Source organism: Gopherus flavomarginatus, chromosome 10 (genome assembly GCF_025201925.1).
Source record: "Gopherus flavomarginatus isolate rGopFla2 chromosome 10, rGopFla2.mat.asm, whole genome shotgun sequence".
NCBI classification, from domain to species: Eukaryota; Metazoa; Chordata; order Testudines; family Testudinidae; genus Gopherus; species Gopherus flavomarginatus.
Window position 1 is genome coordinate 25077815 of NC_066626.1, and position 15795 is coordinate 25093609.

At 44.7% G+C, this 15795-nt stretch overlaps 1 protein-coding gene across 3 annotated transcripts in view; it reads right to left on the minus strand.

Annotated features, from left to right (window-relative positions):
• The window catches only part of PLCL1 (phospholipase C like 1 (inactive)), a 340709-nt gene that overhangs the window by 240568 nt on the left and 84346 nt on the right, over positions 1 to 15795 (minus strand). The gene's annotated exons all lie outside the window — the stretch shown is intronic.

The window sequence follows — 15795 nt, forward strand, 5'->3', positions numbered from 1 at the left end:
ATGGCCTAACAGGGTTAGACATGTCCGTATCGATGTCAAGGGGGCTGCCAGCAAGCGCTGAACGATCGCCGACAACGCCTGAAACCTTGGCAACGGCAGAAGGGCCCTGGCCACGGTGGAGTCCAGGACGGCCCCAATGAACTCCACCCTCTGCGAGGGAAGCAGGGTGGACTTGTCCACGTTGATCATGAGGCCCAAGGTAGCAAACAGGCCGGTGATCCTGCGGACGTGGCTGCAGACCTGCAGCTCCGACGTGCCCCGAATTAACCAATCGTCTAGGTAAGGGAACACGTGAATGCGACTGCGCCGAAGATGTGCCACAACGACGGCCATGCATTTTGTGAATACCCTCGGAGCCGTAGAAAGGCCAAATGGGAGGACTGCAAATTGGTAGTGAAGGCGGCCCACCACAAATCGAAGGAAACGTCTGTGGTGTGGCCATATGGCAATATGAAAATAAGCGTCCTGCATATCGAGGGCGGCATACCAGTCTCCCGGATCCAGGGATGGGATAATGGTCCCCAGGGATACCATGCGGAACTTCAACTTCACTAGGTATTTGTTGAGCTCTCGCAGGACGAGGATAGGCCTGAGGCCTCCCTTGGCCTTGGGGATCAGAAAGTAGCGGGAATAAAACCCCTTGCCTTTCTCGTTTTCCGGAACCGCCTCTATAGCTCCTTTGTTGAGGAGCGTCTGTACCTCCTGTCGAAGGAATTGCTCGTGAGAGGGGTCCCTGAAGAGGGACGAGGAAGGGGGGCGGGAGGGAGGAAATGATACAAACTGCAGACAGTATCCCGTCTGCACCGTGCGTAAGACCCAGCGGTCAGATGTTATTTGGGTCCACGCCTGGAGGAAAAATGAAAGGCGGTTGGAAAACGGGGGGGAAGGATCCGTGGGGGAAACCAGTACAGAGCCCTCGGGCGTACCTTCAAAACGAAGGTTTGGGTCCAGGCGGGGCTTTGGAGGAGCTCTGATTCTGCCCCCCTTGGTTCCCCGACTGTCTGCGCCTTCCATTCCTGCCGCGGCGCCTATTAAGGTCCTGCCGCTGGCGGAACTGGGGGTATGGCAGACGCTGCTGCTGTTGTTGCGGCCGGAAGGGTCTGCGTTGCGTCCCAGGCCTGTGCATCCCAAGGGAGCGCATAATGACCCGATTGTCCTTAAGACTTTTCAGTCTGGGGTCTGTCTTTTCCGAGAACAGGCCCTTGCCTTCGAACGGGAGGTCCTGGATGGTGTATTGGAGCTCCGGTGGAAGGCCAGAAACCTGAAGCCAGGAGATGCGGCGCATCGTTACCCCCGAGGCGAGGGTACGGGCAGCCGAGTCTGCAGCATCCAAGGAGGCCTGCAACGAAGTTCGTGCAACCTTCTTGCCCTCGTCAAGAATCGCCGCAAATTCTTGACGAGCCTCTTGTGGCAGCAGCTCTTTGAACTTGTCCGCTGCCACCCAAGAGTTAAAAGCGTAGCGGCTAAGAAGGGCTTGTTGATTGGAAACCCTGAGCTGAAGGGCCCCAGCCGAATAGACCTTGCGGCCGAGGAGGTCCATACGCCTGGCCTCCTTGGATTTGGGGGCTGGGGCTTCCTGTCCGTGACGCTCCCTCTCGTTCACCGACTGCACCACCAGGGAACATGGTGTCGGGTGAATGTGGAGGTACTCATAGCCCTTGGAGGGGGCCATGTACTTCCTTTCGACGCCCCTCGCAGTAGGGGGGATGGAGGCCGGTGACTGCCAGATTGTATTGGCGTTGGCCTGGATCGTCCTAATGAAGGGTAGGGCGACCCTGGTGGGAGCATCGGAGGAAAGGATGCTGACGACGGGGTCCTCGATCTCAGAGACCTCCTCGGCTTGCAGGCTCAGATTCTGTGCTACGCGCCTGAGGAGGTCCTGATGTGCCCTGAGATCTAGCGGAGTAGGGCTATTGGAGGAAGTGCCAGCCACCGCTTCGTCAGGAGAAGAGGATGAGGAGATCCCTGGCAAGAAAGTGTCCAGCGGGGGGTCCGCCTCAGCCCTCGCCTCTGGCTCAGGAGGGAGACCAGGGTCTTGTTGCTTCGATCCGTCCTCCCCGTCCGGGGAGGGAGGGGGGCGAGACAACGACGCCTCCGGCGCCCTGTGCTCTGCCGTTGCAGGCCTAGGAGGAAGCTGTTGGGGGCCCTGGGCTTGATAGTACGCCCAGGGTGTCCAGAACCCCCACTGCTGCGGACCCTGGTCCTGTTGCGGAGGGTCTTGGAAAAGAGCCACTTGTCTGTCAGTGCCCAGCGCATATACGCTGTCCGCCTGTGATGACACCGACGGCTGTTTGGAAGGCCATGGAGGGGCCGACCGCGGCTGGTAAGAGTCTCCGCGGTCCGGCACCGAAGATGTTCTCGGTGCCGGGGACCGGTACCGGGAGTCATACCGGTGCCGGGATCGGGACCGGGTTCTGTCTCGGTGCCGGGATCTGGACCGGTACCGGCCGCTGCTTCGGTGCCGGGATCGGGACCGGGACCTGCCACCGACGCGGTGTCGGGAGGTCGACCGGGACCGGGACCTGCCACCAGCTCGGTGCCGGGAGGTCGACCGGTGTGCTGATCGACGGCGGGACTGGCTCCTAGAGTCCCGGTATCGGCGGCTGGAACCAGACCGTGACCGTCTGGAGGCCAATCGGTGCCGCGAGTACGACCAGTACCGCCAAGGGGAGCGGTGCCGGGACTGCGAGCGGCGGCGGGATCTTGAGCGACCGTGGTGTCGGGACCTCGACCGCGAGCGTGAGTCCCGAGACGGCGTCGTCATCATGGGTTTGCCCCTGGACACTACCCGCACCGGAGGTACCGGGGGGTGGCGGCTGAGTTGACTCAGTCAGGGCAATGAGGTCCCGTGCCGAGGTGAAGGTCTCTGGGGTCGATGGGACCAATAGCTCAACCCCAGATCTTATGGGGGAGCTCAGCGGGACCGGACTCGACGGCCCCACCGGGCCCGGAGTCGACGGTGCCGGTAGCACCGCGGCAGATGTCGATGCCGGGCGCTCCACTCGAGTCTGCCTGGATGGAGTTGCAGACTTCGAGGGTCTTGCTTCTGCACCCGGTGCCGGGGAAGGTCGGTGCCGGGGAGTCTTTCCGGTGCCGGGGAGTCTTTCCGGTGCCGGTGTAGAGATGACGGTCTGTGAAGCTGCTGGGTCAAGTGCCGCTTCCATTAGGAGAGTCCTAAGTCTCTGGTCTCTCTCCTTCTTTGTTCTGGGCTTAAAAGCCTTGCAAATGCGGCACTTGTCCGACCTGTGCGATTCCCCTAGGCACTTTAGACACGCGTCGTGAGGGTCGCTGGTCGGCATAGGCTTCTTACAGGCCGTACATTGCTTAAAGCCCGGCGAACCAGGCATGAGCCCGGTGCCGGGTGCCGGGAAGGGCTACGGCCCAAACCGGCTAACAACTATCTACAATATTATTTACACTATTAACTATATAACTAACTATACTTAACCACTAACTAACAACTGTAGAACAAGGAGAGCTAGGGACGTGGAGGACAGCTATGCCGCGCTCCACAGTTCCAATGACCGACACGGCGGTAAGAAGGAACTGAGGAGCGGGTGGGCCGGCAGGGGTATATATCGGGTGCCATGGCGGCGCCACTCTAGGGGGCGACCTGCCGGCCCACTGGAGTTGCTAGGGTAAAAAGTTTCCGACGAACGTGCACGCGCGGCACGCACACCTAACTGGAATGGATGTGAGCAATCACTCGAAGAAGAAGTATTAGATTTGTACACAGCACTAATGTCAATCATCAGAAAAGGAAATTTAGTTTTCCCCTTCTTATAAAAATATCCTTTCAAATTAATAATCTACCGAAGAAAGTACAGTTGTAAAACCTGGAAACAAAAATAGGATGTAAAGTATCTCCAGTTATAATAAAACCTTTACTTAACTCTTTCAGACCTGTCAAAAAAGAGAACTGATCGATAGGTTTAAATTCTCAGACATATTCATGCTGATAAAAGGTGTCAGGCTCTGAGCCTGTGGACTGACACCCACTCAGAACAGATCCAGCAGTGGGAGTGGAAGCTTCCCTATAGCCTACCTCAACATCCCCTAGTCTTGTTCTGAAGGGAAAATCTCCAACAGGGAAATGGGGAGCTCCCACGTCCATGCCCATTCAATCAGTTGGCTCCCTCTCAGTACTGAGTGGGAACTTTGCTGGCTGTCTCCATACACTAGGTGGCCTGGTGTGTGCATTATTTGTCCCTTAGAAACTGGATTGTGGCCAGCAACTAACTCAGCGTACAGGAACAATCAATCTTCTGAACGGGGCGGAAACAGAACTTTCAGGCTAGAGATAAAAAGCCCATCCATGAGCCATGCGGCCCCCGGGGTTCTCCCATTTGGAATAATTCAAGCATAAAAAGGACAGTATAAACAACTGTCATTTAGCAGCAAATTTAAACATCAGAGCTTACAGCTGTGGATGTTTGTATACCTTACTAAAAGATCTTAGACAAGGAATTACTCACTTGTACTGTAACCTCCCACCTATGACCAGAACGTATGAATGGAAACTACCAATTACATTTATTGCATTCAGAAAACCTGACAGGGATATGAATATTGTTTCCCTCACCCTCTGAATTAATGATAGCAGATTAACATTTGAATGCCTGTGTTATGAAAGGAATGAATTGACAGTTGATGGCTCCAACACCTCCAACGGCACATGATCATGCTTATCACTTCACTTTATCTGCATTTATCTCCAGGCAGCCTTATTGTCATTTTTGTGCTCATCCAATCCTCACAGAGGAAGAAATTACACAGGGCTGAGTGTGTCTGAACCAAGACTTTAGAAAAAAAACATACACAACTACATGGGGGTGGGCTGCATTGGGCACCTGCAAATACTCTCTCGTTAAAGATGCTTCGAACCAGAAATCACTGAGGTTTCTGATCCTACAGTAAATGGTTCCCTAAGTTATTAGTACACAACAGCCAGGTGAAGAGCACAGTGCTCAATCAAATGCAGTTGCAAGACAATGATTAATGAAGAAGGAAAATCACACAGCAGCAGATATACAAGTCGTATTTCTAAGACCCTTACATGACATGACAAGCTTATTAAACCACTTAAGTGCAAATTGCACAATGCTGTTTTTTGTTATAAGTAACATGATGGCTGCTGCTTTAAAAAAAACAACAAACCACCACCATCAATAGGGAGTCAACTATTCAAACTGCCAGAGGGCATGGCAGCAGGGAACTCCACAACCTATGCAGCAGAAAGAGAGGGCTGTATCACTTAGGGTTCATCTCCACTATACTTTTACTGAGGGATAAGGAATGCAAGAGGGAACACGGAGGGAAAATCAAATCAGTATCTTAAATATCTGTATATTAATGCAAGAAGTGTTGGGAATAAAGAGACGGAACTAGAAATACTAGTGAATAAACACAACTATGACAAAATTGGCATCACAGAGACATGGTGGGATAATACACATGACTGGAATATTGGTACAACAGGGTACAGTTTGCTCAGGAAGGACAGGCAAGGAAAAAGGGAAGAGGTGTGACTTTGCATATCAAAGATGTATACACTTGGACTGAGGTTGAGATGGAAATAGGAGACAGAGTTGTTGAAAAAAAATCTCTAGGTAAGGATAAAAGAGATAAAAAATAACAAGGGTGATGTCATGGTAAAGGGGGTCTACAAATAGACTACCTAAGCAGGAAGTAGAGGTGGATGAGGCTTTTTTTAAAAAAAACTAACAAAATCATCCAAAGCACAGGACTTGGTGTAGATGGGGGACTTCAACTACCCAGACATCTGTTGGGAAAATAATACAGCAGGGCCCAGATTATCCAACAAGCTCTTGGAATGCTTTGGAGATAACTTTTTTATTTCAGAAGGTGGAGAAAGCAATAGGGGAAAGGCTGTTCTAGATTTGATTTTGACAAATAAGGAGGAACTGGTTGAGAATTTGAAAGTGGAAAGCAGCTTCGGTGAAAGTGATCATGAAATGATAGAGTTCATGATTTTAAGGAATGGTAGGAGGGAAAACAGCAGAATAAAGATAATGGATTTCAAGAAGACAGACTTTAGCAAACTCAGGGAGTTCATAGGTAAGATCCCCTAAGGGGAAAAACAGTTTGAGAGAGTTGGCAGTTTTTCAAGGAGACACTGTTAGGGCCACAAGCAAACTATGCTACTGCACAGAAAAGATAGGGAGTACGATAAGAGACCATCCTGGCTTAACCAGGAAATCTTCAATGATCTGAAATTAAAAAAAAAAATACACAAAGTAGAAACTAGGTCCAATTACAAAGGATGAATATAAACCAACACCACAAGTACGTAGGGACAAAATTAGAAAGGCACAAAATGAGGCTAAATTAGCTAGAGACAAAAAAGGTAACAAAAACATTCTACAAATACATTAGAAACAGGAGGAAGACCCAGGGCAGGGTAGGCCCTAGTAGGCCCTCAATGGGAGGGGAGGGAGGAGAAGAACCACAATAAACAGAAAGTGTGGAAATGGCAGAAGTGCTAAATGACTTTGTTTCAGTTTTCACCAAAAAGGTTAGTAGTGACTGGAGGTCCAACATAGTCAATGCCAGTGAAAAGGAGGTAGGATCTGAGCCTAAAATAACAAAAAAACAAGTTTAAAATTACTTAGACAAATTAGATGTCTTCAAGATACCAGGACCTGATGAAATGCATCCTAGAATACTCAAGGAGTTGACTGAGGAGATATCTGAGCCATCAGCAATTATTTTCAAAAACTCATGGAAAACGGGAGAGATTCCAGAGGACTGGAAAAGGGCAAATATAGTGTCAATCTACAAAAAGGAGACAGGAACAATACAGGGAATTACAAACCAGTCATCTTAACTTTAGTACCTGGAAAGATAAAGGGGCAAATAATCAAGGAATCAATTTGCAAACACCAAGTAAGAAAGAAGGTGATAAGTAACAGTCAGCATGGATTTGTCAAGAACAAATAGCTTCAAACCAATCTGTTAGCTTTCTTTGACAGGATAACAAGCCTTGTGGATATAGGAGAAGCAGTAGTTGTGATATATCTTGACTTAAGTGAGGCTTTTGATATTGTCTTGCATGACCTTCTCATAAGCAAACGTGGGAAATACAGCCTAGATGGAGCTACTATAAAAGGTACGTGGCATCACTGTTCGGAAAAATCCTTCCCAGAGAGTAGTTATCAGTGGTTCACAGTCAAAGTGGAAGAGCATATCAAGTGGGGTCCTGCAGGGATCAGTTCTGGGTCTGGTTCTGTTCAATATCTTCATCAATTATTCAGATAATGGCATAGAGAGTATTCTCATAAAGTTTGTGGATGACACCAAGCTGGGAGGGGTTGCAAGAGATTTGGAGGATAGGATTAAAATTCAAAATGATCTGGACAAACTGGAGAAATGATCCAAAATAAATAGGATGAAATTCAATCAGGACAAATGCAAAGTACTCCACTTAGGAAGGAACAATCAATTATACACATACACAGTGGGAAGTGACTGCAGAATGAGATCTGGGGGTTACAGTGGATCACAAGTTAAATATGAGTTAACAGTGTAACACTGTTCAAAAAAAAAAAGCAAACATCATTCTGGGATGTATTAGCAAGAGTGTTGTAAGCAAGACACAATAAGTAATGCTTATCAAATTGAAGAAAGTCCAGAGAAAGGCAATACAAATGATTTAATATCTAGGAAACATGACCTATGAGGAAAGATTGAAAAAATTAGGTTTGTTTCATTTGGAGAAGAGAAGACTGAGAGGGGACATGACAACAGTTTCCAAGTACATAAAAGGTGGTTGCAAGGAAGAGGAAGAAAAATTGTTCTTGTTAACCTCTGAGGATAGGACAAGAAGCAATGGGCTTAAATTGCAGCAAGGGAGATTTAGGTTGAACATTAGGAAAAACTTCCTAACTGTTCAGGTAGTGACGCTCTGGGACAAATTGCCTAGGGAGGGTATCCCACTGTAAAAACAGCAGGAACAAAGCACTTCCATTATACTGTGAGGTAAACTAAGCATGGTCAACCTCCCCCAAATTTGTTATCTTGCTGTAAAAACCAACCAAAAAAACCCAACACACTTTTTTAAGCAGTGAAGGCAATGCCTTAGACACCATTATACCTCAGCAGCCAAAAGGTACTGTGACAAAGTTCTTCCTCTGGTGGATTCTGTGCTTACTGGCAGATTTTCTCACCTCAGTGATCTTCCCCCCAGTCTGGGTCAACTCCTCCTGTGTCTGATCAGGAGTTGGGAGTTTGGGGGGAACCCGGGCCCGCCCTCTACTCCAGGTTCCAGCCCAGGGCCCTGTGGATTGCAGCTGTCTAGAGTGCCTTGTGTAACAGCTGCATGACAGCTACAACTCCCTGGGCTACTTCCCCATGGCCTCCTCCAAACACCTTCTTTATCCTCACCACAGGACCTTCCTCCTGGTGTCTGATAACGCTTGTACTCCTTAGTCCTCCAGCAGCACACCTTCTCACTCTCAGCTCCTTATGCCTCTTGCTCCCAGCTCCTCACATGCTTCCTCTCCTCTGGCTCCCCCCTCCCTGACTGGAGTGAGCTCCTTTTTAAACCCAGGTGCCTTGATTAGCCAGCCTTGATTGGCTGCAGGTGATCTAATCAGCCTGTCTGCCTTAACTGGTTCTAGCAGGTTCCTGATTACTCTAGTGCAGCCCCTGCTCTGGTCACTCAGGGAACAGAAAACTACTCATCCAGTGACCAGTATGTTTGCCCTCTACCAGACTCCTGCACCCCACTGGCCTGGGTCTGTCACAGTACATACTGTCTGCTAATGAGATGACAATGTTCTGGACATTCCCACCTTGCTTCGCACTAGAAACACATCCCCAAGAGAGGGTTGGGAGACTCTATTATACATCATTTACCTCTGGAGATCCAAAAAGGAAAACAAAGTTACAAACCACCTTCTCCCTCCCCCACACACACATCCCCCCCGAGAGCAGATAACGTCATCTCGATAGGAAATGAGACAACCCAAGTGACTGATAAAATAGTACCATATAACAGGTGAGTAGACTATGCAGCAGCTAGTGGCCCCATTTTAAGCTTGAATGTTGTGCGAGTTACATACAAATAACCTGTGCAACGTGATTCCTTTTGAAACTTGTGTGTAGTCAAAGGTTGTAACAGCCAAAAGGAGGGTAAAAACTGTAAGAAAAAAGGTTCCTTCAGCACAAGTCAGAAGAAGTCTGATGCAGGGACAGGAAAAAATATTTTGCCATATAGGTGCCATCTCTTCTGGCAGCTCTACTTTTACACAGCCAGCAGCACCTCTGCAGCTGAGAGAGAAATCTTATAGGAAGATGATCTATTGTACAGTGGTAGCAGTTAAAGTTTTCTGTGACCTTTTTACATAAAGCATTACCAGATCAAGAGGTATTTATTTATTTCCTGGCCATACAGGATGACATCCGCTCCACCCACCTGAAGTCCAAGGATTTGGGTTCTGTGTGGCTTGATACAAATTCTGTGGGGAATTGAAAACCAGGCGAACACAGGATGGGTTCAGGGAGGCTATGCAGCTGCCACTGAAGGCTGTTACTGAAGACTGTGAGCTGAAATATCAGCTGTAGCCTCTGTGCACTAGACACCGGGGGAACTAAGACCATGAGATCTTGTGTCCAGGTAGTTCTGCTGAAATGAAAGTTTGGCAAAGTTATAAATAACTGAAAACTGGGTCTTGTACTGAGCATTGTCAGGTAACCTTAACGACAGGTGGCACTACAATCTCTGCCTCTAATGTACTGTGAATACATGCACACATCACATAAAAACAAATATTTTAAACCCTGTAAATATAGGACTTAATGTACCTTGCATTAATATGAAACCATTACAGGCACTGGCTATTTCCAAAGAGTGTCTGTGCTTAGTCAAAATAACCAGTTCTTGGAAACAGATCATATAGATCCGTACACCAAACCTACATGTACCTGAACTCTCTAAGTTGGTATCTGCAATGTCAGCTTTAATATAAAGATATAGGACCCTAGCTGCTATGGTTCATAGCGAAAACCTAAGACATGTAACCCCGCTGTATTTAATGCAGAGATATCTACGTGAGTGGTAACTATTTCAGTCCGCTCTGTGAGAAAAATGAGGGAGGGTTGCAGGGTTGCACAATTTACTCAGGGACATCTCATTTTTGTGGTGCCGAGAACCCGAGCAGAGCCCATGGGCCTGTGGAACTGCAAGTGAGTGCGCGGGCCAAGTGCAAAGAGCCCAACGGAGCTCAGAGATCATGCACATGCTACTGTGAATAGCAAGTCATTTTGGTGACTTGCATGAGCAGAGTTTATTTTGCAGGCAGTGCTACAAAGAGGACTGCCACCTTTCCACCTCAGTCTAAGCCCTGAAAAGAACTAATAGTTGAAAGGCAAGTCTAAAGAATGCATCGGCACAATCTTCATTCTGATTTCCTACAATACAGCTACACCAAGATTTCAAGGATTAATATAGTTAATCTGCCAAAATGATAACTCTCATATTGCCAAATCCTGACCCAATTGTCATCTCACACATCTGTAGTATCTTGCCTTCTAGATTGTAAGCTTTTGGGGGCTGCGACTGTCATTTATTATATATTTGTACAAGCACAAAGGTGCCCAATCTGGTGGTGGAGCCCTTTAGAGGCTGCTGAAATCAAAGTGTTATAATAATCATAGTAATTACTGAGATCTTACAGTTTGGGAACAAGATAAAACATTTTTATACCAACTACTATTGTATTTTTCCAAGATGCTGTTCTTGATTATTTTTAAAGGGCATTATTATGTGGTTTAAAAGTGGGAGATAGTATTCCAGTGAACACCCTAAATAAATATAAATATAAATATAAAGTATCCTTAACTTTAGCTAAGATTTAGCTTAGATAATAAACACCATGCAGACAGAAACCTTTATCCATACTACTTCCCGGTCTAGAATACCTGCTTGTGAGATTGAGTATCAACAAGTTGAATACTTTCTCTTCCTGCTTTCAAAAAAAAGTCATCTTATTACAGTGGGAAGATCAGAACTGTCAGTTTGACAACATGTTTTGTGATTTACAGAATAGATTAAAACACCAGGGCAAGAAAAAGCAACAGAAGGAAACAAGAAATGAAGAAGAAAATTCTAGAAGCTTTCAAATCTCTTCGCACTTTGCGTTTTTAGGACTTGATTCAGGATATAAGTAACTCCATGGATTTTGACAATGTTGCCCCTACATGGCTCTGCTACCCAAGGATTAATCCTAACCTTATTAAAGTCAATAGCAAAAGCCCCACTGACTTCAAATAGGGCCAGGATTTCATCCCAGATCAGCTTTGCAGTTCTCAGGCAGTGCAAAACAACAGAAAAGCAACCTTCAAAGGGCCAGCTGCTGCTTCTGCTGGCAGAGAGGAATCCCTCAGCTGTGAAGAGCCACCTACGCAGCCACAATACCACATGAAGCTTACGGTGAAAATGAATTAAGTATGTTGCAATGCACCAAAAGGACTCGTCCATTTGAGTCTCCATTATGGAGAATGTATGCATGATGCGGGATTTGTTAAAGTGATCACGGCTTGTAGTAAGAGAATAAGACAAACAGAATAAACAGAGAGGAAAAAAATGGAAAACAACTCCCAAATGCTGAAGCTACATTTAAGTTACATTCTCATTTCTCATTCACCTTCACTTAGATGGTCTTTTCCTCTTCAATTCCTAGATGTTCTAGTTACACAAAGAAATAAGGCATTTGCCAACTTCTATATGTGAACTTTAATACAAAGCACACATTTCTACCGCTAAGGTCATTGCCAATTTTTGTTTACTTTTCTCTTTTTATATGTACAGATTTCTGTGTAAAATAGGACATACTGGGCGAAATTCATCCACTTCAGATAAATTTGACCCACTGTGCTTGTGTAAGTAAAATCTGTCAAATAGTTTTAAACAGTTCTCTCATTACAGAGAATATGAGGTGGTCAAACTACTCTCTTGCTCCAAGATTCTTGTACTGTAGCTGAATACACAGCACACTGTTAAATTTTCTGATCATAACAATATTAAATGCAAATGTTCAGAAAAATAGGCAAAATAAAATGACATATAGCTACAGTACGTACAGCAAATGCAATATATAAAAAGTAGTTCACTAATGTGTGGGAAAAAAATGTATGACACCATTATCAGTTGTGTATGTATTTATACCACAATAGGTTTTTCCATTTTTGTACCTGACTTCCTTGGTATGGCAGATTGAAAGGTTCCCAATTCTCACAGAGCCTGATCCTGCAACCTTTACTCATGAGTGACATTTATGCAAATAATCCCATTAACTTCAGTTGCACAACTCAACGTGAATAAATCTATAGATAATAATAGGTCAATACTAGTCATGGATTATTATTTATTTGTATTACAAAAGCACCTAGGCACCAAACTGAGATCAGAGACCCATTGTGCTAGGCACCACAAACACATAGTAGGAGGCAGTCCTGGTCCTGAATTGTTTATATCTTAATAAACAGGAAGTCGGGGAGAAAGAGGCACAGAAAGGTGAAGTGTCTTGCTCAAACTCACAGACTAGCTAAAGTGGAAATTTGTCTACCACTCCAGCATCTTATCTGCTACACCAGGGGTAGGCAACCTATGGCACATGTGCCGAAGGCAGCACACGAGCTGATTTTCAGTGGCACGCACACTGCCCGGGTCCTGGCCACCAGTCCCGGAAGATCTGCATTTTAATTTAATTTTAAATGAAGCTTCTTAAACATTTTAAAAACCTTATTTACTTTACATACAACAATAGTTTAGTTATATATTATAGACTTATAGAAAGAGACCTTCTAAAAACGTTAAAATGTATTACTGGCACATGAAACCTTAAATTAGAGTGAATAAATGAAGACTCGGCACACCACTTCTGAAAGGCTGCCGATCCCTGTGCTACACCATATTGCTTCTCACTCATTTACAAGAAGATGTAGAAAAATGAAGTCACTGGTTGCACATCAAACTAAATCATAATCTTTTCTACAAAACCACCACTTACAAGCATTACCTTGTACACATCAGGAGGATTGTTAGACAGTGATTGTATTATGCAAAAACATCTACTGTATTTAAAATATTCATTTATGATTAAAATGGGTGTAAAAGCTTATAATCATCCCTGTTCTGTCATAAAATAGAAAAGTTACAATTCCATTTCTGTAAGATGCTGTGGTTGCTCTGTGGGAGCTGATGTTGCTCAGCGCCTTTTAGGATCATGCCCCAACCTCATGCAATACCAAACAGCCAAGAACTAATGTTCTGCCCAGCCATGTGGGAAACAGGGTTCAATTCCTAGCTTTGGCCAATCACTCCATGAACCCTATCAGGGACAGAGGTGTGGAGGCTGAATGAACTCAGAACATGAAGGAGTGGAAGGGCCTAATATTCAACAGTGACTTCTTCAGACACATAAGCACACTGTTTATGGGTCTAAATAGGGCAACTGGAAGAATGGTGCCTTCAATGAAGGGCTTTGTGAGATGTCTAAAAGAGGGGAACATTCTGAAACACCTTCCTCTTTGCCACCATCACCAAAGTGATAATGTATAACACCATCCCCACCCCACTCATACACCTAGTCCAAGCAAGAACCTCCAACAACCAGCTCATTGCTTTTGGATTATGTTAAAGGAAGGAAGGAAAGTGGAAGATTTTATTAAATCCACTAGGGATTTTGCCATGTTAAACTAATTTACCCAGGACGCACACAGATATTACAGTAACAGGGTACATTAAACTGACAAATACTAAAATCGGGGGGAAGAGGAGAGAGAAGCTTTACTATCTATAATCAAGTTTGGGAGGATAATTTGTGCATTGATGCAACTAGTAAAATCCAGTGGACACACATGGAATCAAGTTCAGAGGACCATAAAGACATCCTCTGAAGGCAGAAATACATATTGTAATTTCATATCAATTTCAAAGGAGAAAGATTTTAGCAAACAAGCAAATCACCACACTATCTACCACCAAACTCATTCTCAGTGCCAGAAAAGTCAGCAAGTTATACTTAGTCCTAAATTCATTGAAAACCAAAGGTTTAGAAATATTCTGCTAGTCTAACAATTTGATTCTCAGTTGAAACTTTCTCCGTGCTCATTGGTTCGTACAGAGTAATTCACCACTGACCCATTTGGATTTATACTTATTTTCATTTCATTAAGAAACAGAGTATCATTAAAGGGAGTTCTCTCCAACCCTATCATCTATGGCTGACGTAATATTAACATGCACTGCATTGTACAGTGGCATGAATATACCTTCTATTAAAAGACCCATTGGTGGTTTCACTATTCAGAGCAAAGGAATAATAAGGTTGCCCATGCATGTGACTGGCAACCAGGAACTCCTGAATTTACTCCCTTCTCTGAGACCTATTCTCTCTTGGACCTTGGCAAGTCATTTCACTTCTGTGCCTCAGTTTCCCCATTTCCACAAAATAAGGAGAATGTTTACCTACCTCACAGGATACTATGAGGATTAATTAATGTTCACAAAGTGCTTTGAATATGGAAAGCATGATAAGAATGGGAAGTATTCTTATTATTTCTGCCCTCTTCATTTTTTTGTTTTGATCCTTTTCTCTGGATCTCCTAAGGCTCCCATGTTTGCAGAATTCACATGAATGGATTATTTTACACAGAAGAATAATTTAAAGACACAAAAGTAGCTCAGCTGAACCTTGCCAAAATTCTCTTAGGATTTCTTTCAGTAACACATTAGTGTTAGTGACCATTTAATCTGACCTCCAGCTGATGGCAAAGTAATATCACTTACTAGAGTAACAAGCCATATTGGTTAGAGAACTCCAACAACAGCACGAAATGACTAACTGTTTTGGCTGCACGCTGACACATTAACTTAATCCAAAAGCAATAGGCTAGAAAGTAACTTCCTTTTACAGCAGTCAAGAATTGAAGAGGCTGCCTCTGAATCATACTGTTTCTTCAAGCCACATTAAAACATTCATAATAAGATGTGAAGTTGAACCAAAATAAATTGTAACCTACCAGCATCTCAGAGCCCAACATCTATGATAATTCAAATGTGCTCCAGCCAGCATACTCAAAGGTTTTATACAGCAGATTTGCAGGGCAATGATGCTCTACCAGTAACAGTGGTATGAAGATGTTTCGACAAGAAGGCACACAAAATAAAAGCAAAAAGCAAAGGTGACGCTCTCCTTTCAATTATACCAGTACAACCCATTTTAGTAACCGTAAAGGAGAATTTGGCCCCATTTGTTATTATACTGTAATCCACTATTTTTTCAGTGTTCTGGCCCCTCCTAGATTCTGTAGCAAGGAGTTCCATGATACTTCACTCAAATATTCTAGTTCAGCAACGAGATGGGCAAGTCTGCTTTGCTACTTAGCCAAAGGGATCACACAGCAGTAACTAAGAGCCAAATTTATACTTGAGCTAAACTGTGGGCATTCTGGCCCAGATTCAGGAACTAAAAAATGTAGAGAACTTTACTTCAATTCAGAACAAAACTTCTATTAACATTTCACAGTCAGGTATGTACTTTCAACCTTTATTTCAAATGGCTGGTTTAAAATAAAGTTGACTAGGTGGCTTTAAAGCTCTTGCTGTTTGTTATACATACAAAATCCCCTGAACATGAACTTGTGGCATATTTTGGCATATGGATGTGGAATTACAATGACCACTTTGATCAATAATACTTATTAAATTTTTAAAACAATGCCAAGTTACAATGTATGGATGTCTGAATTCAAACACTATTCCATAATAAC